Source organism: Lucilia sericata, unplaced genomic scaffold, assembly GCF_015586225.1.
Source record: "Lucilia sericata isolate MDLA Ls3-8-SP2 unplaced genomic scaffold, ASM1558622v1 Contig001598F_arrow, whole genome shotgun sequence".
Taxonomy (NCBI): Eukaryota; Metazoa; Arthropoda; class Insecta; order Diptera; family Calliphoridae; genus Lucilia; species Lucilia sericata.
The window spans coordinates 67037-93260 of NW_023995515.1; the positions used below are offsets into that span (position 1 = coordinate 67037).

Genomic DNA, 26224 nt, shown 5'->3' on the forward strand with positions numbered 1-26224 from the left:
TAATCAAGTACTTTTTTATATATATTTTTTTTAATAAATGCTGATCTAGAGCCTAAATTGTTAAATACTTGTTTATATAATTACATTAGGATGGCAACATAAATAGGAAAACAAAAAGTTGTTAATATTTAAAATAAGTTTTTATTAACAATTTCTTTATTATTGTCTTGTTCTTCTTTTTGGAACCAAACATTAAAAGTTTTGATCATTTACCATAAAGGATCCATAATCACTTGATAAAGGATCTTTTAAGATCAAGCTTAATGGAATTTCAAGACTTCGAAAAATTAGTTAATTTGACTTCTTCCTTGAGGATTTTTGAAGCCTGTTTATATAAAGAAATCGTAGACTTCAAAGCTTTAAAAATCTTAAACATGCTTAGTGTATCTCCGGCGGTTTAGAGGCTAGTATTCTAGTCTATTAGATTCCCTCTAGAGACTCTGGTAAAGGAGAGTACAACAGACCCGGTGGAGGCATAGGTTTATTTCTTCGGATTTATTGTAACATACATCCTTCTTTCAAACTAAATAAATCAACGCGCTTAAGGATTTAAGACAATTAATATCGATATCACAATCTTTTGCGAAATGCCTAATTCGTAATTCTATTAATCCCTTTTTAAGAGCCCTCTTAATGCGCTTTTGAATTCATTTAAACAAATTGCTTTTCCATCAAGTAATTTGTACACAAGTCTTTTTTGTTGTTATTACTATTATTAACAATATATTTTATAATTCTGTGTAAATTGGCTGAATAAGATCTCCTTCGCATTTAACCATTTATAGCTAACAGAGGACCAAATTTGTCTTTTTTTTAAATAAATGTAAATGTACTTGAAATTATTTAACGATATTGATTTCTATGAATAATAAAAAAATATGACAAAAAAGTATTGAGTGTTAATTTAGAAGTGCTAATTTACAAATCAGAGAGAGAGAGAGAGTGTTTATAAAGACAGACTTTGTTTAGTTAGCCATTAATGATAGCTAAATTAATGCAAAACTTAGTAATAATCAAGTAGGTGGTTCGATTGAAAAGTTAGTTCTTTTTTGAGTTTATAAGTTTTACTAAATTTCTTGTGTTTTTTCATTTCTTTAAATAAAGTTTAAATATTACATTCGTTAATGTCTATAAATGCTAGAAAATTACATCGTTAAGGCAGTTAGTGTCGAAAGGGGACTATGCGCCATAGGGGTACAAATTTCTTGGAAATGTAAAATTGATATACATATGTATATTAAGAAGATATAGTTTATCATAGAATTTGGAATAAGAATATATTTATTAATATTTTTATTACAGAGTGTTTTAAAAAAAAGTGGTGTATGGACGGGTCCCTACTACTTCGTTAATCTCTATAAATGCGAGAAAATTACATTTTTATGATAGTTATAGTATACGCACAATTGGGACGAACGACGAATTTTTCGGAATGAATATTCGTCGTCAGAAACAGAACACACTTGGGTATATGAAAATGTACACAATCATTGCGTATGACGAAATTCGTCGTACGTAACGAACTATGCGATAGGTTTATTTCTATTTCTTACGCAGACGAACGACGAATTTATTGGGAAAAATTGTTTTAAGACCAATTCCGGTAGCCCGAATTTGCTGAAATTTGGCGGTTGTGAGTACAGCTAATGACAATACAATATTATGTTCGAATTTTCGAAATTTTATTCGAAAATTTTTTATGCTCTTAAAATAATCTCTGGGTCATAAAAACTAAAAATAAAATTTTCGAAAATTCGAACTTAAGTTCGAAAAATTTTTAAAGCCATTAAAACCAGTTCTCGTGGCCCGAATTGTCTGAAATTTGGCAGTCTGGAGTACACTTGATGACACTACAATGCTATGTTGGGATATTTAAAATTAAGTTCGAAAATTCGAAGTAATGTTCGAAAAAATTTTGAAGCTGTTAAAATAATCTCAAAATTGGGGATATTCACAAAAATATAATTTTAGTTCTTTTCGAGGACAATTTCTTACATTTTTCTAATTTCGAAAAAATGTTCGAATAAATTTTAAAGCTGCTAAAATTATCTCAAAATCGTGAAGATTCACAAAAATATAATTTTTGTTCCTTTTTCTTACTTTTTCCAAATTCGAACAAACAAATTTTGAAACGAATTCGCAGTGCGAATAATTTGATTGTGTTCCATTCGACGAATTTACGCATAGAATTGTTGTCGACTAGTTCGCCGTGCTATACGAAATTCGTCGTTCGTCCCAATTGTGCGTATACCATTAGGGTTGTAAGGGCCATAGGAGCACATACTTCTTGGAATTGTAAAATTGATATATGTATATTAAGAAGATATAGTTTACGCTAGAATTTGGAATAAGAATCTATTTATTAATATTTTATATGATTTTTATTACAGAGTTTTTTCAAAAAAGTGATGTGTGGCCCCCTACTACTTGGTGTATGTCCAAGATTGTTTCCCGATTTCTTTGATTTTTTATTTTTTTACAGATAAAGTTGTTCCACATTTTCCTTAATTTGTAAATAATAATGAGTCATTGACTTTAGTCTAACTTTTGAAGATATTAAAATCCCTTTTTAAAAAGCTTTTAAATTAACTTTGAGTGGCTCTAGAGTTTATTTAGTTCAAGTATAATATATTGTCTATTATTATTATCATTCAAATGAAAGGGGTAAAAACAATTGTTTTATAAAAAAAGTTTTCATTTACTGCTTAAACTTGATTTATCGATATTGCTCGTTATTAAAAACTTACAAAGCAAAGTGCAGTAAAAATTTTTATTCTAAACAATTGAAGGTTAAACATTGATTTCTATAAAAATAAAAAACGCAATGAAACTGCAATTCAGCCAAATTAAATGTGTTTTATTAAACGTTGTTGCTGTTGTTGTTGATTTTTTATTTCTTTGCTCTAATTGTTTTAAACATTTTGTATCACAATAATATACAACTTTTTTGATTTCATGTTTTTAACATTAAATATTTTTTAAAAAAAGTGTGTATGTGTGTGTGTGTAAAACATAAAATAGATTTTGTAATTTAATTCGTGGCATAGGATTTAAATTGTTGCATAGAAATGGCATTCTTTGAATTTTCTTTCTTTTCATTATACATAAATCTTTTGATAAATATTTAACTTAAACAAAATTTAAGAGCTTTTTCTGAATCAATTTAACTTGATTGTTGTTGTTTGTTCGTATGTATGTATTTTGTTTAACAACCTTGAAAATTATTTATTCACACAATTGTTTTTAATGTTTGTTTTTATAATTTTTCAAAACTTTATAGAAAATAAAAAGAGAAAATAAATTAAAAACTTGCAAAAAAAAAAGCAAAACTTCAATGGAAATGCAAAACAATAGATATCACAAAAAAATGTTTTTGGTAAATTAACACACAAAATCATTCATTCATTCATTCATACGTATTTCTCTAGCTTCCAACAGTTTTAATTCCTAAATACATAAGTTAAAGTTTTGTTTATAAAGTTTTAAGCGTTGCAAATTTAGTTTTCTTTTAACATTAATTTTACCGGATTTTCGTTTTATTTTAATTACTTGTAAAGTTTTCTAAAGAAATTAAAAGTGTTTTTTTTTGCTGAAAAATATAACAAACAATTTTTCAAAATTATTTTACAGTTTGTTTTTAAGGAAAAGCTTTACTTTTTAAAGTTTTTATATCAGCTGTCACCTAAACGTTATGGCAGGTGAATCCAAACTAGTTCTGTAACTGATTCTTGGGTGGTAATAACAGCTTGTAGTTTTAAAACTTGTTAAGAAACGAATCTTTCTTAGATCTAATTTTAAAAGCAAATTATTCAACATTTGTTATAATTAAAATCACAAGAAAAGTTTTCTTTGCCTTGAGTTTTAATTAAAAAACTATGTAATTAAATTTCAAATTTTACTTCTTTAAGCTTAAAAGTAAGTTGTGGGTGTTTTAACGCTTGCGTTTTTATAACAAAATTAGTTTTAAACAAATTTTGTTATACTAAATGCATTTAATTTAAAATTTTAAAAATTTTCATGTTGTATTTTTTTTTTTTTCAAAAAAAAAAAAACCTTTGCATGTGTTTTCAACAAAAATTTAATTAATTTAATTGTTTAACAATTAAATTACAAGTAATTAAATTAGAAAAGCTTCATTAAAATTACAATGTTATAGAGAGAAAAAAATACAACACAAAAATGATTAATGATCTCTCTCTGGGGGGATAAATTTTGAAATTCGAGGTTAATTATTTTAGATAATTAATTTCTTTGTTGTTTATTACAAATTCTAATGCAATTTACTAATAAATTAGAACTTAAGCAAACAATTAGTAAATTAAAAAAATTTTTAAATTAAATAATCAAACAAAATGTCCGCTTTTTTAAAATTGTTCAATATTTCCGCATAATTGTTTAAGCGATCTTCTAGTGAATCATTTTAATATATAAATAAATTAATAATAACAAATACCACGTTTTTCTAGTGATAGCTTAACTTTGTCATTATGTTCGCTGGGATGCCGTTAATCTGTTCATATACAGCATTAACAAACTGTAAAGTGCACTTAATTATCGTTCCTACAGCGGAATAACGATTTTAAATGATTACAGTTATTACACATTCCCCCATGATTTTGTGGCTCACAGCACTTAAATAAATTGTTCAACAAAATTAAAGTAATTTTCAAATAACATATTCTATTTAAAGTTTAGAAATGTAATTAATTAATTAAATAAGTAATTCCTTCCAGGACTTCATAAAATCGAGTTTTTCCTAAAAGAGTTACAAAACTGTGAAAATGTTTAATTGTTTAATTGATTATAATTTATAATTTTGATGGGACTAGACCAGTCTGTATGTGTTTTGTAAATAATGAATTCATTTGTGTTAATCTGTTTTTGCAAATATTTATTAATAAATAATTATTTTATCAATTAAATTTCTGTAAACACATGCGAAATTATTAAAGTAAATAATTTAATCAGAAACAGATAAATCGGTGTTTATTAATTTTTTGCTTATTGATAAATATATACTATACTGACATACCCTTATTTACATTATATATTGCCAAATATTATATTGCGTTTTTGTCCAAATGATTTTGTTTTTTACTAACACACGTTCGGTTTGTTCAAATATTGGATTTCAAAACTTTCGGTATTACACTTTCTTTAAATAAATATCATTTAAAGGTGTTATTAAAAGGGAAAACATAAATTTTTAATTTTAAGATTATTTACTCGTCTTCTATTGTCTCGTCTATAGTTTGTGCTGTAATTTCAAGTCTATATTATGGACTATAGTCTGCACTAGAGTCGTTTTTACAGTCTTACCTTTAAACTGTATTATTTTTTATAGTCTTGTCTACAGCCTTTTCTATAGTTCCGACTATAGACTCTTCAATAGTCTGGTCTTTAGCCTCGTATGTAGTCTGACTATAGTATTTTTTAGAGTCTGATATCCTCAACTATCCTCATGAATAGTTTTGTCTATAGACTGGTCTATTTCCTCGTCTGAACTATTGACTCGTCTATAGTCTGGACTTGAGTCTTATCTATAGTTCCGACTATAGCCTATTAATGTGGATTAGAGTCTACTCTATACTCTGGGCTAGAGTCTAGTCTATTGGATGGACAATAGTCTAGTCTATTGGCTGGACTATAGCTTAGTGTATAGTCTGGACTATAGTCAGACCTATAATCTCGTCTATAGTTAGGAGTAGAGTCTTGTCTTTTTTCTAGTTTATGGGCTGGACTATAGTCTAGTGTATAGTCTGGAGTCTAGATTATAGTCTATAGAGCATATAGTCTGGACAATAGTCTCGTCTATAGTCTGGACCATAGTCTAGTCTAATGTCTATTCTATAGGCTGGACTATAGTCTAGTGTATAGTCTGGACTATAGTCTGGACCATAGTCTAGTCTATTGTGTAGTCTATTGTCTAATCTATTGTCTAGTCTATAGGCTGGACTATAGTCTAGTGAATAGTCTGGACTATAGTCTGGTCTATAGTCTAGACTATAGACAAGTCTGGCTATAGACTATAGCTTGGCTATAGACTATAGTCTGGCCTATAGTGTAGAATACAATATCTATTACAGTATTTTAGTAACAATAGTATGGAAAGTACTTAAGAAAAGTGCGTCAAAATGTCATGTTAAAAAATCAAATTTCTAATCCAATTTTAAATCAGCCTAATATCTTCCTTCTTAAATTCAAAACAATTTTATGACCTAGTGAATTAATCAATATAGCAAAGAAAAACGGCCCCATAGCATTGTTTGCAGCAAAATTGATCAGTTCCTTTTTTCTTACCACCAACCACACCAGTTTGCTGCATAAGAGTAATTTATACAGTACCATCCATTTATCCACCACATCCATAGAGATTTTAAGATTAATATGTTGTTGTAAAGATATATTTTGTACATACAATATGTATTCTCAAAATGTTGTTGAAATTTTTCGAATATAATAGAGCTGAGAATTTCGTACATATAGTTTGGAATTGGGGAAAGAAAACGTAATAAAAAGTTTTCAATTTGCTTGCAACAAACCGCATTTGTTGTTGGTCTTTAGTTTGGTGGGTTGGTTGGTTGGTCGATTGGTTGTTGTAGTATCTTCTGTGTTACGGACACATGTTTTAATTTTTTTCGAATTCACAGTGGGGGAGATGTTGTTTATTTTTATAAATAAGAAACAACAAAATTTATTTTAACACAATTGAATTCTAAAGAATCTGTTAAACAATGAAAAGAAACATACAGTTGTTTTTTATTTGTTTGGTTTTCTTTATAGACAATGATTTTGGAATTTATTTATTCTATTAAAAAATTGTTTATAAAATAATTAATTTGCTAAAATATAGGTGAAAAATTTTGCCAATAATCTTACAAACAAAATTTATATATTAATTAATAAAACTGGTAAAAAATAAGGGGAGTAATAAACAATGGCAATAATAATGGCTACAATGATTTTTTTCAAATTTTAATTATTTCTACTTTTTTAAAGTAATTAATAATTATAAATAATTGAAACAAATATTTTTTAAATTAAAATAAAAGCGCAATTATAAACCATTTTTAATTAACTATATTACTCTCACTTTTATACTTGTTAACTTGTCATACATTTTTTTCTCTAAAGAATTTCAGTAAAATAAATTTTAAGCGTAAATTATGTCATTTTAATTTGACAATTTGTATAAATTAGCCAAAATACAAATAGAAATCTTTAATAAAAAGTATGTAATACAAGATTTAAAACATTTTAATATTAGATAATAAATACATAAAACACATAAATAAACTCGAATACAGATATAAATTAAGTTCATCTCTATATATGTACATATATATTTTTACAAATAATTTGCATAATATAAACAATAGTTATATTTACTAATATAAACATACTTAACATATTTGATAATACCCAAACAAGATACGAGGTTGGTTTAAAATGTCATTTAGACCAACCTTAAAATGATAGTGAGCATAACGCCCATTCTTCTTCTGTGTTACTTACTTAACACGTTTGTTGTTACACTAAGTTATCATTACCGTTATAATTTTGACAACGTATCGTTATTAGTATGACAACGCAACATTCTGTTTGACATATTAAGAAAGTGTAAACACTTTGAATTTGGTACCAAGCGTCTTTTTTACCTTCATGCACGGGCAAAAAGTTATCGACATAGAGTTCTCTTACTTAAAAGAATAATCGAAGCAATTTAGATACCTAGCTCATTAGTCATTCTATGTTCATACATGTTCAAAACTTGGATGAGTCTTCATTTCAATACCTGCTTAGGGGGAACATAACATTGAACCTCGACTATTTTCTAAAAATAATAAAAAGTTCGTCAGTAGTCAAAAGTAAATTTAATTCCTATGCATTGTGACATGTCCTACGGATTTCCTTAATTAAAGTACTGATCTTTTTTGGCATTAAGGTGATCTCAAAATGTCATTATTCTTAGAAATGATAATCGGTTTAAGTTTAACTGAATAAAAGTTTTGAGTTTTATTCTATTCTATATAATATTTCAGGGAAAACGTATACGTCCTGGTGTGCATTTTATTATTCAGTGTCAAACATGATCAATTTTGGAGATTTATTTACATTTAGATTTGTAATATATCTAGATTTAAATTAAAAATTTATTATTCTGGTAAAATTGAGACAATCGAAATTGATAGAAATTCTACCTATTTGGCTTAACCTGAAATGTTTAGTATTCCTGTAAAAAAAATGAATACTGATCGATGATAAACTAATTTAGATATCGATCAGTTAGGAGCTTAATTTGATCAAAGTTCGCTCGATCTTATTAAAATGTTCTATCTTAAGAAGTTACAATTATTTTGGCAGTTTAGAAATCAATTGAATAATATAATTTTCAAACCATCCTCGTAATATAAACTATTTTGCTATTTTGCATACGATCCGCAACAAAAACAAATTGTAAAATATACAATACACACATACAAACACTTTGACACATAATAATAAAAGTTTAACAAACTCATTTAAAAGATCATTATATGCCTCTCGCTCTTTGTTTCCTTTATATTTTTTGTTTACCGATCCTCTCTCTCTCTCTCTCTAGTTTCATTTCTTAATTTACACATTTGATATTTGCACATACACTTTGCATTTTTTAGCGCGCGCTTATTTTCTTTAGTTATTTATCTAGTACAAATTAATTTATTTTCGCTTTTGTTGTTTATTTTTGGCTAAAAGAAAAAACAACTATAAATATACATATTTCTGTTTGTATGTATCTATTACACGTTTCCTATAAAGTTACATACTATAAACTTGAATTTATTAGTTTTTTATAAGAGATTTATTTTTTTTATTATGTTGAGATATGTTTTGAGATTTTAATACTTTTCATTGCTATTGACCTTACATGAGGTTTTTGTGTTTTTTCTCTTTTGATTTTAGTTTTAATTTTTTTTTTTTTTTTTTTGAAATTCACATGATGCCATAAAAGGCATCATCATCAGCGTCAACATCACTACTTTTTTGCGATTTTTTAGTTTGTCTTAAATAAACAATTGAATTTAAAATAATGCAAAATGTATAAAAAGTAATTTAATTAAAAACCACAATACTACTTATTAAAATGTCAATTTGAAGAAATAAATACTATGAGCAGTTGTCAAACATACAACCGCACATTTGTATTTAAATGTATATTTAAATGAATGAATTTAAATTTGAGCATGCTGTGTGCAATATTTGTAAGATCATTAGGCTGGTACTTATTACAAGCAGTCATTTTGACTGTATAAGACAATAAATTTATAAGTTTCCCATAAATTTAAATACCACCCTATTGCTGACGTTCAGTTTCATTCACTATAGTATGTCTATCTACCCTTTAATTTCATTTATGCAAGTATTTTTCTTTCTTTATTATTTAGTCATAATTATAGATTTAGACATGTCTCATGACAAACATGTATCAGGTCTCAGCCCCCACATCATTAGTTTACTTCTTTCTACTGTTTTCTGTATTAGAATTTTATAATGAGTGACTGCAGAAATTGGATGAATATGAACATAAGAGTATTTACTCGTAAGATACAAGTACTGCATTCATATCTTGACCTTACTTTGTATTTTATATTAAATTGTTCATTAGCTTCTACACCAACATGTATCTAATATTATTAACTTGATTAACAATTGAGGAATAAAAAAAAACGTCCAGTTAAATATGTTTAAGATAAATTGTTATAAAAGATATTGAAGTGTTTATAAGCTGCGAGACCTTCGTCTTGACTTTCGTTATGTATTAAAGGTCATAGTTCATTAATACAGGGACATTTTCTCATAATATTTAAGAGTGTGTCAAAAAAGGTTGTAAAATCTTTGGATATAATTTCTATAGCGGTCTTCTAGAGAGATTAAAGAAAATTTCTGAAACTTTATAATCGATAATTTTTGAATATAATCTTGATTGCGGTTTAATTTAAGATCAAATACAAACATTTTATGATATAAAAATAGGATTTAATATGGTAGAGGAGAGTTCGATTCCCACCTGGATTTGATGTATGTATGTATACATCCTTCCTTCATACTAAGAAACTGTGGAAATGAACAGGCAGAATCTGTTTTGGATATCTAACGCCATTTTAGTAGAAAATGCAGGTTCTTTCTTCAAAAAAAAACTAAAAATAGAGGTCTAATCTGCAAACATTGGCCAAATTGTAAACGCACTTGGGATCCTGACGGGATATATCAAGGTCGCAAGTTCACCTGGGCTCTCCTTCAATGAATTCTGTTGCAGTTGCTAGAATATTGATAAAGAGGAAATTATGCATTATGATATCTCACTGCTACAGACTGAATCTAGTAATACATTAATATACAATACGATATACATATCTCACGAGTGGTGTAGAAGTAATTATGACTCTACTTGTTGGTTAAACTAAAACGTAAACTAGCTAATCAGGAAATGACAATGACAATAATTGTAATGACAATAATTGTAATCCCCTCTTTTACTCCATGAAATTTTTTTGCAAAATTTGAGATAAATCTATGTATTCTTTGTATATTTAAACATCGGAACCGATTTGTCTGTTGTCAGGCTATGGAAAATTTTCTAGGGAAACACTCCCATATTAATCTAAATTCAAAAAAAAAAAAAAAAAATAACTGGATTCTTAAGGACAATACCAGGAAATTGGTTTAAAGATAAAAAGACGTCACCGTAGATTACTTTTTCGCACGATTGACTTCCAGATATATTGCTTTTGAATACTTATATTATAATGTTCAGACATCACCGTAAATTACTTTTTGGCAAGATTGACTACCAGATAGATTACTTGGGAATATTTAAGTGACGACTCACTCAAATATAATATAGTTCGATTGAACTAAGTTTTTTTTTACAAATATACTCCTAATGAAATAACTTATAATCAAATAATTGATGTCTTCCGTTCACACATACATATTTTTAAACACAAATCTATATCTATGTATATATATTTAAAGAAAGTTTCAATTTATTAAAAAAAAATCTCGTTTAAAATTTAAAAAAAGTGTCATTAAACAAACTGTCATAATTTTCTATCATAAATTTCAATTTGTCTTTTTTTGCAAAAAGAAAAAATGTCTCAAACCAAACCTAAAGGAGGTTTGTAACTAAAAAAAGATAACAAAACGTTTTATTTTTCAGTTAAACAATTTTTTCTGGTCTCCAATGCAAGTGAAAGCGTTAAAGTTTGTGTTTTTTGTTTCAACTTTTTTTCTTTGTACATGTTTAATTTAATTTGCTGGCAATGCAACGACTGAGTCTCATTTTATCCGACACTAAGTACCTTTTGAGCGCAAATATTAGCTGAAGTAACAAACGGCAACAGCAAGATATCTAAACTACGTAAAACAAGCAGCAACTAACTCATCCAATCAAATTCAAAAGTAATGCAACCTTTCTAATGCCAACATCAGTTTTTAGTGTTCAGTTTAGTTCAATGCAATTTGAGTCTAAACTAGTTTCCAATATGTGCACTTGTCTTTTATGATTTGTCTCCTGAAATAAAAAAAAAATGGAAAAAAAAGTAAAAACCGCCAGGTAGTCTCAAGAAGAGAGGGAGCGCCAAACAAATAGTTAATCGAGCAGACACTTGTGAAAAATTGAACATGACAAAGAAATCAAACATCATTTACAATTTTTCAATCACAAACTGTCATTTCTTTTATCTTGTTTAAGGTGTTTTTTCTAAATCTGCAACTTAAAATGACATTTGTACATTTTTTTCGATTATTGGAAGTAGTAAATTTTTATTTGGATCAAGCCCTTTTTAAACTAATTTATAATTTGTTTTCAAAGTGCCTTATGCTTAATTTATATGTTAATATTAAACAAATTTATTTTGTTTCTAAATATTCAACCCATTTTTCCGATCAGCGAGTTGAATAATAAAAGATAACTTTGACAGTGAGTGACAGATGTCGTTGTCTTCCTGTCAAATGGCGCTTGGATTATTATAATTAAACATTTTAATTATTTATGTTTTAGAATTAAATTCAAATTTGAAAGTCTATAAATTAAAAGCAATGACAGTTTCTCAATTGATTGGTATTGTAATTAAATGAAATCTGCTAAAATATACTTTAACAAAAAAACACTTATTACATTAAATATTTGCTTAATGTGTTTGCAATTTATATTACGGTTTTATGTAAAAAATGCTTATTGCTTAGAATATTCTTATTAAAATTTTAATTCATATTAGCAATAAATTATAAATACTCCGTTATTGATAACGGAAAAATCTAAAGAAAAGAAATTATAAAATAAAAGGTTCATAAGTGCAAAAACAATACGAACTAAAATATATTCAGTCAGATTGCAGCAATAAAATTTGGTGTAATAACAACCTGCTAGTGATGGTAGTTACTTACAAACTTTAAACGAAAATCACAGATGGAAAAGTGGATTTGTTGAAAAACTTCTATAATTCGGGAATTTTTCAGAAATCTGATTTGTTCTATACCGGGTGTAAACAAGAACAATTAAAATCGTTAAATATTGGACCTAGTGAAGTCGCCATTACATCTGAAAATCGTTCTAAGGAACATTGTTGTGATTCTAATGTATTTGTAAAGATTTTTAAAGGAACCAGCAATTCATTAAATCTATTCAAGTTCCGTTAAACATATACAAGTTCCAAAACAAAAAAAAACGTTGAAAATCAAAAGGTTAAAACTTTTAGCAAGAGGTAAAAACGCTTAACAATTTTTAAATGTCAAAAATTGCAATACTACAAAATTTCCCATGTCTGATGGCAAAAACCGTACATTTATAAAAAAATAATTACTGCAGTTACAGCGTTTTTAAATTGGAAAAAAGCGAAAGAAAAACCACGTGATTTGTTTTATTTTTTGCAAAAACATGCAAAATAAAATACAAGTAACCAAATAATTGCCACCATATACAGTAGAACCACAGTGGGTTGATTTCGGAATCTTGGATCCAATTTACTGCATTTATTATTTGAAGTGAAACTCCAATATCGGTTGTCAGAGTTTTATTTTATATTTAGTTTCACCGCCTCGAAACAAATTCTTTATGAATAAAAAAAGCGATCAGCTGTTGAAATCTCTTCACCTGTCTTCAATGCTGCACCAACCGATTAATACAAAGTCGGGCAAACTTAAAGAAGAGTTTAGAATAAAACTATAATCTAAAATGGATTCGTTTTGTTTTAACGTAATATTCACATTTATATTTTGCAGATAAAGTGACAGTTTATGTAATGCTAAATACTTCTGTTAAATTCTATTAAAATATCAAATTATTCACACCTATCGCCAAAAGAAGTTAAATTTTTGTTCCCTTGAAATTTTCATTCTTCTCGGGAAATTGCTATCGTGAACTCGTTGTAAACAATTCATTCACAATAGTTATTTCTGTATGCAACAGCTGTTCAAAGTTTACAAAATTCCATCAACAAATTTCACAACAAGGGATTTTTTTTTCACGACAAAAATGTGAACTTTTATGAATTTCAAAAGAAATATTTCATTTTCAATTGAGCTTTTCTGAATTTTAGATGATGTTAATGGGGCTTTTTTAAAATGTAAAGTTCATTCACCTTTTGCAATTGAAAAAAGTGCAGTTAATGTAAAGTTCAATTCATTTTATTTAGATTTCACTGTATTATGTTTTGGTTTTTGTTTAAAACATGTTTTTTTTAGTTTTTATTTTTCTTTTTGTTTTCTCTTTCTCTTCGGCTGCTTGACTGACGTAGCGTGCTTGATTGTACTTTGTTGCCTTGTGTAAAGTGATTCGTCGGGGGTACTACATGCTGCAACTTCTAACTGCTGCATAGAGGTGGTTTACTGTTGTTTATAATTTGTTGTTGTTGTTTTTTTTTTTTTTGTGAGCTCCCCCCTCAGGTGGTAATGATGATGAAGCCGGTGATGATAGGTTGGTTTCGTTGCGCGCCGCCAGTTATTTAATTTGTTTTTCTTTATTTTATTTTGGTTTTATTGTGACTTTTATACTTTATGCACATTTTTTTTGGTTTATTAGATTTAAAAAATAAGTTTTGTATGTATTTATACTTTTTCGTTTTTTTCAATTTCTTTGTTTTGCGTCTCTTTCTTGGTTCAATTTACAGTTTGTTGTCTTCCTGTGTTTTATTGACCTACCTTTACATTAAGCTTATTATACCCATAATTGCCATAATACTTTTTTTATACTTTATACCAAATAAACGACGTCATTCATCCATCATAGCCTGCAGAAGTTGGTTTTTCTGTTCAAGTTCTTTTAACTTTTTTTGTTTGAAATGCCACAAGGCCTATAAAAAGAAAGTCTTAAAGGAAATTAGGCGTTGTAAGAACAAGTAAAATAAAAAAATTAAAAATAAATGAAATTATTTGCACGTTTTAGACCTGCACGTGCAAATCGTAGCAAAGTTGTTTCGAATATTTTTTATTGAAAATTTTATGCCATAAATAATGTTTTTTAAATATTTATGATTGTGGGCTGAAAAAAAATATTATTTTTTATTAGAGGTCATCAAACTAAGCTCATTTATTGTCAGTTAAATTCCAAAATTTTTATATAAGTAATTGACCTTTATCTAGATTTCATTTTATTTTTATTGTTTTTACCAAAATTACAGGAAAAAAACCATTATGAGAGCAAACAATTTGGTGAATCATAAATTTGAAACAAATATTTGTATTGCTCCATTAATCTTTATACAATTTGTGTTGGGGGTTCATTAACCCAAAACAAATACAAAATTTTATGACAAAAAATTTCATAATTTAGCTTTAAAAAAAAATTTACGTAATATTTTTATTTATTCTTTACAGATAAAATCGGCCTTTATGTGCTGCCTATCTGTTTTCACATCGACTAAACAAAGTAAGTATGGAAATAAATCAATATACATACATATATACTGATGAATCTTAAGTTCCAAAGAATTTTAAGATTTTTAATATTAGGGTTTTAAGGAAACGAAATTTCTTTACACAATGTTCTAGGAATTCTTTTCGATAGGTACTGCTAGGGACAGAGTTAGGAATGCGCAAGCTAGAGGACCTTGTAAAATAAATATGTAGTACACTATACTCCCATATAATCTACAAAATCTTGTTCGTAGACACAAAGAAATATTATGTATCTGGATTTGACAAAAAACAGCAACATAAAGTACTTTTTGTAATCTTAATTAGTTAACATTACACATGTTGTTCTTGTTATTATTGTCCCCCCAACATTTCTCAGACAGAGGAGGAGTCACTCACTCACTCAGTCAGTCAAGCCAGTCATACTTACTAAATGTGTACGTTTAAGTAGCACAACTTTAATACCGAACAATATGGGTTTTCAGCTGTTTCTTTATTTTTCATTCTTTCTTCTCTTGTCATTGTGATTCCAACTTACATCAATCTTTTGTGCGAGCATTTTCTTATGAACAAAAGACTTGTTTTGTGTTATCATTTGAATCAGAGTCATTATCATTTAATTCAATTTTAAGTGAGTGTTACAATAAAGTGAAATGAAACAGAATTTTCTATATAAACTACAGTTATGTTTGAACATATAATTAACCCCTCGATTTGTGTTCATACAGGAATACGCTTTTAAAATATTTGTCATGATATTAATTAACAATGTTTGTAATGTAATTGGATGGATGATAAATTAATTAATTAAAGTCAAGGAAGAAAAACATTTAAGAAAGTGTTGTTAATTATGTGAGAGTTTTTATGTGTAGAAATGTTTGAGAATATTAAGTGCAATCTTCTATAATTGAAACAATCTTCTATAATGTATAGTCTACACTATAGTCTAGTCTATAATGTAGTCTATAATCTAGTATATAGTCTAGCCTATAGTGTAGTCTATATTCTAGTCTATAGTGTAGTGTGTAGTCTAGCCTATAGTTTAGTATGTAGCACAGTGGTATAGGAAAAAAAAAAGAGGGAAATAATTCGGTAACTTCTAAACGGTTAATCCGATTTTAATGAAATTTGGTGTGCACAAAGAGGAGGTGTTGTCGAGTTTAGGTTTTGAATTTGGACCTTATAGGCCAACCAGGGGCCCGGCGGGGGGTCATCAAATTAGGACACCTCGGCTATGTTAAATTTTTAAAACGATCCTATTTCTTCATTTGAGTTCCGATTTAAAAAAAATTTCGTATATAGAATCTCCTCATCGAGCACTATAAAAAATGTCGTCGTAGCAGTAAATTATCTCTTATAGTTTAGGAGATATTCGCATTTGAATATTAAAATTTTAAAATTTTTACCGTCCTTACTTTAGTTTTTTTGATAATAGCAGGTCCAAATATTTCCGATTTTCGCCATTTTTTTTTATTTGCTTAACAACAAGTTTATATACCAAGCAGTGAAAGAATTATGTAAAAATCATGACTGAGTCCAAAGTTATAGGCATTTAAATTTAAAAAATTAAAAAAAGGCGATTTTTTGTCATTTTTTTGGGAAAAAAGTATCTTTTTCTTTTTAAGTTATCTAAAAAGTTTCTAAGAAGATGTATATAGAATTTATACTTTTTGGAAAGCTGACTTTACATAAAATACGATAAATGAAACAAAACCTAAAAATTTTTGATACCGAGGGGACCAGGTCCATCCAAAAAAACCCTATTTTTTATGGAAAATTAAATTTTGAGCAAAAATTCTCAAATCGCATAGTCGATATCAAATTATAGTGACCTGTTTTATATGACCCAATAAGTTCTTAATCATTTTGTAACGGGTTTCGATAACCCCGCCCCTGGTATGGATATAATAGGCAAAAAACCAAAAAATCCCATTTTTGGGATTTTTTAAAACTTTTTTGGGAATTCCGGGATTTCTAATAAGAAAATTCGAAATTTTTATTTAATTTTGGATTTTGAGTAAAAAAATCTACCTAACTGTAAAATTTCATCAAAAAATATTCATAAATAAAATTTTTATTGCAATTTGAAAAATTTGTATCTTCGCAAAAACTGAATAAAAAACATTTTTTAATTTTTTTTAAAAAAAGTATTCCGCGAATTTTTTAATTTTCAAAAATTATATACAGTTTTGAAAAATAGACAAAATTACCTTTCCATTGATATATAACATGCCTACCTAATGTTTTTTAAGTGACAAATTAATTAGGGAAAACTCAACATCTTTTAGAAAATTTACCTAGCACTATTATTTTCATCCATATATGTAACAAATTTAAGAGTTAACCTTATGGATGAAAATAATAGTGCTAGGCAAATTTTCTAAAAGATGTTGAGTTTTCCCTAATTAATTTGTCACTTAAAAAACATTAGGTAGGCATGTTATATATCAATGGAAAGGTAATTTTGTCTATTTTTCAAAACTGTATATAATTTTTGAAAATTAAAAAATTCGCGGAATACTTTTTTTAAAAAAAATTAAAAAATGTTTTTTATTCAGTTTTTGCGAAGATACAAATTTTTCAAATTGCAATAAAAATTTTATTTATGAATATTTTTTGATGAAATTTTACAGTTAGGTAGATTTTTTTACTCAAAATCCAAAATTAAATAAAAATTTCGAATTTTCTTATTAGAAATCCCGGAATTCCCAAAAAAGTTTTAAAAAATCCCAAAAATGGGATTTTTTGGTTTTTTGCCTATTATATCCATACCAGGGGCGGGGTTATCGAAACCCGTTACAAAATGATTAAGAACTTATTGGGTCATATAAAACAGGTCACTATAATTTGATATCGACTATGCGATTTGAGAATTTTTGCTCAAAATTTAATTTTCCATAAAAAATAGGGTTTTTTTGGATGGACCTGGTCCCCTCGGTATCAAAAATTTTTAGGTTTTGTTTCATTTATCGTATTTTATGTAAAGTCAGCTTTCCAAAAAGTATAAATTCTATATACATCTTCTTAGAAACTTTTTAGATAACTTAAAAAGAAAAAGATACTTTTTTCCCAAAAAAATGACAAAAAATCGCCTTTTTTTAATTTTTTAAATTTAAATGCCTATAACTTTGGACTCAGTCATGATTTTTACATAATTCTTTCACTGCTTGGTATATAAACTTGTTGTTAAGCAAATAAAAAAAAATGGCGAAAATCGGAAATATTTGGACCTGCTATTATCAAAAAAACTAAAGTAAGGACGGTAAAAATTTTAAAATTTTAATATTCAAATGCGAATATCTCCTAAACTATAAGAGATAATTTACTGCTATGACGACATTTTTTATAGTGCTCGATGAGGAGATTCTATATACGAAATTTTTTTTAAATCGGAACTCAAATGAAGAAATAGGATCGTTTTAAAAATTTAACATAGCCGAGGTGTCCTAATTTGAGGACCCCCCGCCGGGCCCCTGGTTGGCCTATAAGGTCCAAATTCAAAACCTAAACTCGACAACACCTCCTCTTTGTGCATACCAAATTTCATTAAAATCGGATTAACCGTTTAGAAGTTACCGAATTATTTCCCTCTTTTTTTTTCCTATACCACTGTGTGTAGTCTAGTCTATAGTCTATAGTCAAGTCTGTATTCTAAGCCTAATTTCGTACAAGAAGTCGAATTATAGAACAATGCTGCCGTTTTAACAAAATTCTAAAATTGTTTAAAAATCCATAGAATTAAAGTGAAAACTATTTTAAGATAAAATAAACACTTTCTGATTTCAAAAAAATCTTTATAATATTGATCAAAATGCACAATGCCTGTACATAAAAAACAGCGAAGGCAGCCATAAACTCCAAGGTCCGAGAACAATAAATCGAATTTTAACGATATTTTTTATACCAACATTTGGTAATATTACAATGATATAATATAAATATATGTTTAGTTGTCCGGAAGTCCCTAATAAATCTAATTAGAAAAATATGTGCTCTTTGTGGCGAACACTGATTTATAGCATAAATATTATACATACCCAAAGTATGTAAGTTTTCCCATGTGCATAAGTATTCACTGATTCTTTTTATATTTGTGGGGTTTTAGTTTTTTTGACAGCACACAAAATGCTGCAAGTAGTTTAAAGAGTTTTAGCTGCGGCAGAGTGTTAGTGGCAGTAGCAACAACACAAATGTGCACTCATTCATAAAGAGAAGTAAATGGAAATACTATTTACCTGTTTTATATTTAATAAATACACAATTATCGTTATTTTTGTGTACACGATTTAAAGAATAAAAACAAAAACTTTTTGTTTTGCTTTTTTTTTCGTTTCAAAATACATACACAAATCTAAAAATATTAATTCCACACTCAGACATCAATAGAAATTATGTAGAACGGTTTAAGGGCTGTGTTAAAGCAAACTGTGCTGAATAACGTTTGCAATTGTGATTATTACTTTTATTACGAAAAAGCCAAAATATGTATTTATTAAAAATTTGACCTTTGACCCTATAGGATATGATTTGCCATATTTGAGTCAAAATAGTTAGGCCACGAAATAAGAAATCAAATTACCAATAGATTTTGGAAATTAAACAAGATAAATTCAAATTATCAAACATACCTATACATATTTAACTTAAAACAGTCCTCCTAATTGTATAGGAGAGAGTGTATATAATGTAAATAAAGGTGTATATAAATAAATAAAAATAATTATAAAATTTTAATTCTTTATTAAAAATAAACAGATGGGTCATATTTATGTAAACCACCAACAAATAAGTGTTAAAAATTATTTTATTTAATTTACACACTGCAATTACTCTTTTGATTTTTCCAAATTTTCTGCTTTTTTGATGAGTAATATTCTTTATAAAATTTTAATTAAGAAGGTGACTAGTTTATAATATATAAAACGTTCTAATATACAGAATTTTAGTTTCCTTCAATTTATATTTTAATCAATTTATATATAAAAAAAAAGCCGCCTAATTGCTTAAGACAAGTTGCCTCTAAAACGTTTAAATCGTAAGTTATTTTTGTGATTTATTTATATATCTTTTTCATTCAAAAAATTTTCTAATTAGACACAATAAGTAAAATTCTAAAATAGTTTTTCTTCTATTGTGTATTTAATTTGTAGAATTCAACTTAAAAGCTTAATTTCACAATATCATGAGATGAGAGAAACTATGTAAAATAAATTAAATAAATTATTTTTATGTTTTTTTTTTTTTTTTTTTTTTTTTTTTTTATATACAAACATGCATATCATACATACATTTAGTGTGGACACATTGAAAAATTATTTGATATACTAAAATTTAGTAACTAAATGTTTGTCGTCTAATGTTTTACATAGTTGATGGATATGTGTCAGAAATATAAAATGTTGCAATTGTTAAAAAGAAAATTTAAGTTTATTTGATATTTGTGTGTTAAAATTGTACCAGAACTTCTTGCAATATTGAACCTAGAAACATAAAATCGGCCATATAGAATCCTGATGGAATGAAAATTTACAACAGTAAACTTTTTCGTTCTTCAACTGGTACTTTGGAATCTTTTATGATATTAACCTAGCAACATAGAATTAAACAAGTAGCGTCCTGATTAAGTGTGAAAATCTATAAAAGAGAACTTTCTGGTACTTTTCCGTTTTCCAACTGGTATACATAGGACATTTTGGTAAAAGACGTTTTAAAATTATACACACCTGGTACCAAATTGACACCAAAGTGTTTATAATTTTTCCATAACTTTCGTTGTCAAAGTATGTACGGATAGTTGTCAAACCAACAACAAAAATCAACAAAAAAAAAATAATGTATTACCAAAGTCACAACGTTATGTTGTCAAACAGAACGTTGCGTTGTCGAAATGACAACGATTCGTAGTCGAAATCACAGCGGTGCATTACCAAAATGACATAAATCGTAATCGAATTGACAACAATGCGTTGTTGCAATGTCAAAATAAAAACGGTGTCAAAATGATAACTGGGTGTTATTTAAATTTTATACATATTCGTTATGTAAATGTTAACAAACGTGGTAAGCTCAGTTTTGACAATTTCGCTATTTTTATACCGGTTTTTACCGGTATTTTTTCTTGATTCAGAAAAAATTTCAACAAAATCGGTTCATAACTAATCAAGATACATATAATCAAATTTCAAAAAAAAATTAACCTTAAAGCATACCCATCGGTTCAGAATCGCTTTCTGAGTCGATTTAGCGATTTCCGCCTGTCCGTCTATGTGTCCATGTAAACCTGATGCGCTTGCAACAGGTCGCCATTTTCAAGATAATTTTATGAAATTTGGCACATACTCTTCTTTTGGCACAAGGACGAAACCTATTGGAAATGTTTGAAGTCCATTATTTCAACTAGTCCCCATACAATTGCATCCCCCGAATAGGTCTTTTGAGCTAATTATTATGTTAAATAGTTTAGAATCTTTACAAAAATCGGCAAAACTTAGATTCATTTGACCCTAGCCCCCATTCAAAGTCCCCTTTAGAACATATCAAGGAAAACTATGAGTTTGGAATTATCAAGTGAAAATAAGAAATTTTCTGTATCTTACTCATATCTTCACTATGTGGGCATAGAATTTAGATTTTGATATAAAGTTTGAACATAATAAAGCTGTAACAATTTAATACCTTTAAATATCTGCAGTTTTAGTTATGTGCCTCTGTATTTTATGGCGTTTGCAAGACGCATGACATAATCTAGTCGTATATGAGTTTTTAAATGGTTGTTGCCACGGTTCTATTCTGTTCATTTTACGAGTAGTTCTAAATATTCTATTATGCTGTATTTTTGTATATATACATACATATGTACATAGATTTATTTTTTTGTAATCTTGCAAAATATTTTAATGCAAACTATGCAATTCTAGTGTTTACACACTTTAGCAATTGTTTTAGATATTCTATATAGGTTTTGCAGATTTCATATCATACTTTTAAATCAAAGTCAAAATATAATAAATTAAATTGCTGAAATTAGTTTAAATTTAGAATTTTCAAAAATTTAAAATTTTTCAAAATTTCAAAATGCAATATAGATAATATTCTTGTCTAAACCTGCTAACCCTATAGCTGCCAACAGTTTTTCACTCAACAGTTTATAAACTTTCAGATTCTTTCTAAAACAAACATGCATACTTTTATTTTTATTTTCAATTTTTTTTTTCTTATTTTAGTTTTATTTTTATTTTTGTGTAAACAAATTTGGGTCATTTGAAAAAGACTCAAAAGCAACTACAACTGCAACAGCAGCAACAACATACAATTGTGTTGTAAAATGTAAAATTAATTGTAGGTATAAAAGAAATCTTTCAGTAAAAATAGGTCTATTACTCCTTTTTCTGTCTGCGCTCTCTCCCTTTTTCAATTGACTGTAAAATGTTAATGTTTAGGCTAAAACTTTGGTTAACAAGAATGGAAAAAACAGTCTTGTGAAAAATAATAAATATGTTTGTTTTCATATTACTTGTTCCAAAAAGATTGCATTATATTGTATTCGAGTGAAGTATAAAGTATTTTACAATTATCCTTATATATATTTTTTACTATAGAGATATTGATTTATTTAATTTTAGAAATTTTTAAAATTTTATTGAAATTTCCTTAGAAAAAAAAAAAAACTGCAACCATGACATTTGAATAAATTAAAGGCTGGCCACTTTAAAGATACGTCATAATGGTACTAACATAATACACATGCATACAATTTATATATATTTTTATATAAAACTCAAAATGTTTTTTTTTTTTCAAAATTATTTGGCTAATTTCCAAAATAGTACATCATTCATGAAACTCGTTCATTTTGCTATAAATTAGAAAATTTTCATTTCAATTTATTAAAACTTAAAAAAAACCAATGGAAATTATTCAAGATCAATACTAAATACATATTATGTCTAATCCGAAACAATTCTCCCTGCATCTACTGTGAATTTTTTATTTTAGTCCTTTGGCAGGTGTTAAAAAAATGTTTTAATTATGACTAGTGTCATTTAAGATTGCACTCCTAAATGTCATTCAAATAAAATTGTGGCCTTTTATGGTGTTTTGAAAGAAATTTTGAAATTAAAAATAACAATAAAAAAATTTTTAAACGAGGGTTGTTTACCTCAATCATTTCCAAATAAATAATAACAAAAATTTTGTAATACACATTATAGAAGAAGGGTGTTTTTTCGTGTTTGTTTTTGTTTTAACTAAAATGAATTTCTTATTTTTGTTTTTGTTTTATCTTACCAAAAATGATTCATTCTTTGTTTGGTGTTGTTTTGTTGTGTCATGTTTATTACTTTTTTTTGTATTCAACCAACCAACCACCCACACACGTAAGGCATTAGGGTGGCTTTTAATGTTTTCGTTATTATTTTGGGAATTATAGGATTCTTGATGAATTAGTTAAACTCTTAAAATTTACATCAAATCGGATAATGATAACCATTGGTTTTGAGTTGAAATGAGTTTATAACATGAATGTTCTGAATCCTTATTAAACTTATGTATGTGAGATATTGGAGGTCAAAGGTCACATAAACTGTTTTTAGTGTATTACTCTTAAACATCCTAACACAATAACGATTTGACTAAAAATTCCAGATTTTAAAATCTAAACCATACCTCCTCAAATTCGAAAACGAGTTAAAAACACCACCGTAATATTCATATTTATTAAATTCTTTACTAGGATAATAGCAACAACAAAACGAGAATAAAAATAAAATTAATCACAAAAAAAAAAAATATGAGAAATTGTCTTAATATAAAATACTGCCTCAATAAACAATGCATTGTTTTGCGCCATTTCGAACATGTGGACTGCGAAAAGCAGAAGTGGTGGTAAAGGGAATTTTTGGAAGTTGACTAGAAGCAGAAGACAATGAATGAAAGAATGATGGCAAAAAAAAAAAAACAAAGCAAAATAAAAATCTTAGTAAATTATTATTGTTTGTTGAGACTGATTGAATTTTAAAGAGAAATGAAATCATTGTAAAACACATTATTCACAATTGAAACTAAACTAAACTAAAGTTAGTCTTCTCAGAAATATTTTTATAAATGAAGAAGGAAAACGTTTTCCATTAAATATTTTTTTATAATGCACTTTTAAATTTTGAGGTTATGTCATTTTTAATAAAATTTTTTTAATCTCACAAAATGTAAAAAATTCTAGAATTGTATGTAAATTACTAATTGATTTTACTTTTTTACTGAAGTGAATTTCAAACTAGTTCTTCAATATTAATTTATAAATAATTGTTATAGGTTATGTTTTTATTTAAAATACAAATTTGTAATATCGGTTTTTGTCATCTCACTATAACATTTAAATACTTTTGGTTATGGAATTTTATTAAAAATTTTATTAAAATTCCATAACCAAACTGTAATAAATTTACTCTAGTTTAAATTTAAATGTCACAGGTGGAAAAATTCTGTTAAATTACTATAATGACCGACCGACACCTTCGCTGGGCACCATCAACCTAACATATGTATTTTTATGACTACAATGAACTTTTTTGTTGAAAAAACTTACTAAAAAATTTATTTTATTATTATCATGAACATCGTCATGTTTTAAGTAATTATTGTTTTAAATTTCTTTTTTTGTGTTGTCAGTCATTTAGCGACAGTGACAAAGTTTATTCGTTTGCATGATGATGATGATCTTTGTGGCCGACACCTCATTTGCATCATTACTATTGTCTGATTTTAGTATAAATATGTATGTATGTTTGAGAGAGAAATGTAGAAAATATTTATATACATAACGGATACACCTATTGTACCTATTCTAGGCGCAATTCCAGACAAATGTTTAAATGCACTTAACAAATGTATAAAATAATTTTTAAATACATTTATACAATTTTATTTCAAATAATATTCTAAACTATAGACTGGACTAGACTAGATTAGACTATTGACTGAACTAGACTATACTATAGACTGGACTATAGACTGTGCTATAAACTAAACTATAGACTGGACTATAGACTGAACTCTGCTATAGACTGGACTAAACTGTAGACAAGACTATAGAATAGACTGTAGATTTGACTATAGACTATACTACAGAATAGACTAGACTGAACTGGACTATAGACTAGACTATGGACTGGTCTTTAGACTAGACTGAACTGGTCTATAGACTAGACTATGGACTGTAGTATATACTACGGACCGTACTATATACTAGACTATGGACTAGACTATAGACTAGACAATAGAATAGAACATAGACTAGACTGTAGACAAGTCTGTAGACAAGACTATAGACAAGGCTATATACTAGACTATAGACTAGACTATAGACTAGACTATAGACTAGACAATAGACTAGACTATAGACTAGACTGTAGACTAGACTATAGACTAGACTATAGACTAGACTATAGACTAGACTATAGACTAGACTATAGACTAGACTATAGACTAGACTATAGACTAGACTATAGACTAGACTATAGACTAGACTATAGACTAGACTATAGACTAGACTATAGACTAGACTATAGACTAGACTATAGACTAGACTATAGACTAGACTATAGACTAGACTATAGACTAGACTGTAGACTAGACTATAGACTAGACTATAGACTAGACTATAGACTAGACTATAGACTAGACTATAGACTAGACTATAGACTAGACTATAGACTAGACTATAGACTAGACTATAGACTAGACTATAGACTAGACTAGACTAGACTATAGACTAGACTATAGACTAGACTATAGACTAGACTATAGACTAGACTATAGACTAGACTATAGACTAGACTATAGACTAGACTATAGACTAGACTATAGACTAGACTATACTAGACTAGACTAGACTAGACTAGACTATAGACTAGACTAGACTAGACTATAGACTAGACTAGACTAGACTATAGACTAGACTAGACTATAGACTAGACTAGACTAGACTATAGACTAGACTAGACTATAGACTAGACTAGACTATAGACTAGACTATAGACTAGACTATAGACTAGACTATAGACTAGACTATAGACTAGACTATAGACAAGACTATAGACTAGACTATAGACTAGACTATAGACTAGACTATACTACTCCGTCTACTAGCGAACTGGTCACAATTCAATTAAAAGTATTAAGCTGTAAGAAAATACAAAGTTAAACTTCTAAACAAATTACTAGAACTGTGAAAGCCCCTGGAAACTTTGTATGTAAAGCATACACGTGCATAAATAAATTAATAAGTAGAAAAACTTTAAAAGAATTTAATTTTAAACCAAAAAAAATTTTG

At 27.5% G+C, this 26224-nt stretch overlaps 1 protein-coding gene across 3 annotated transcripts in view; it reads left to right on the forward strand.

The window, feature by feature from the left end:
• LOC119612091 (F-actin-monooxygenase Mical-like) overlaps nucleotides 1–26224 on the forward strand; it is a 50185-nt gene that overhangs the window by 14616 nt on the left and 9345 nt on the right. For all 3 annotated transcript variants that reach the window (XM_037967813.1, XM_037967817.1, XM_037967814.1), the window contains one exon: nucleotides 14857–14908. The gene's annotated coding sequence lies outside the window, so the exon portion shown is untranslated. The remainder of the gene's footprint in view (nucleotides 1–14856; nucleotides 14909–26224) is intronic.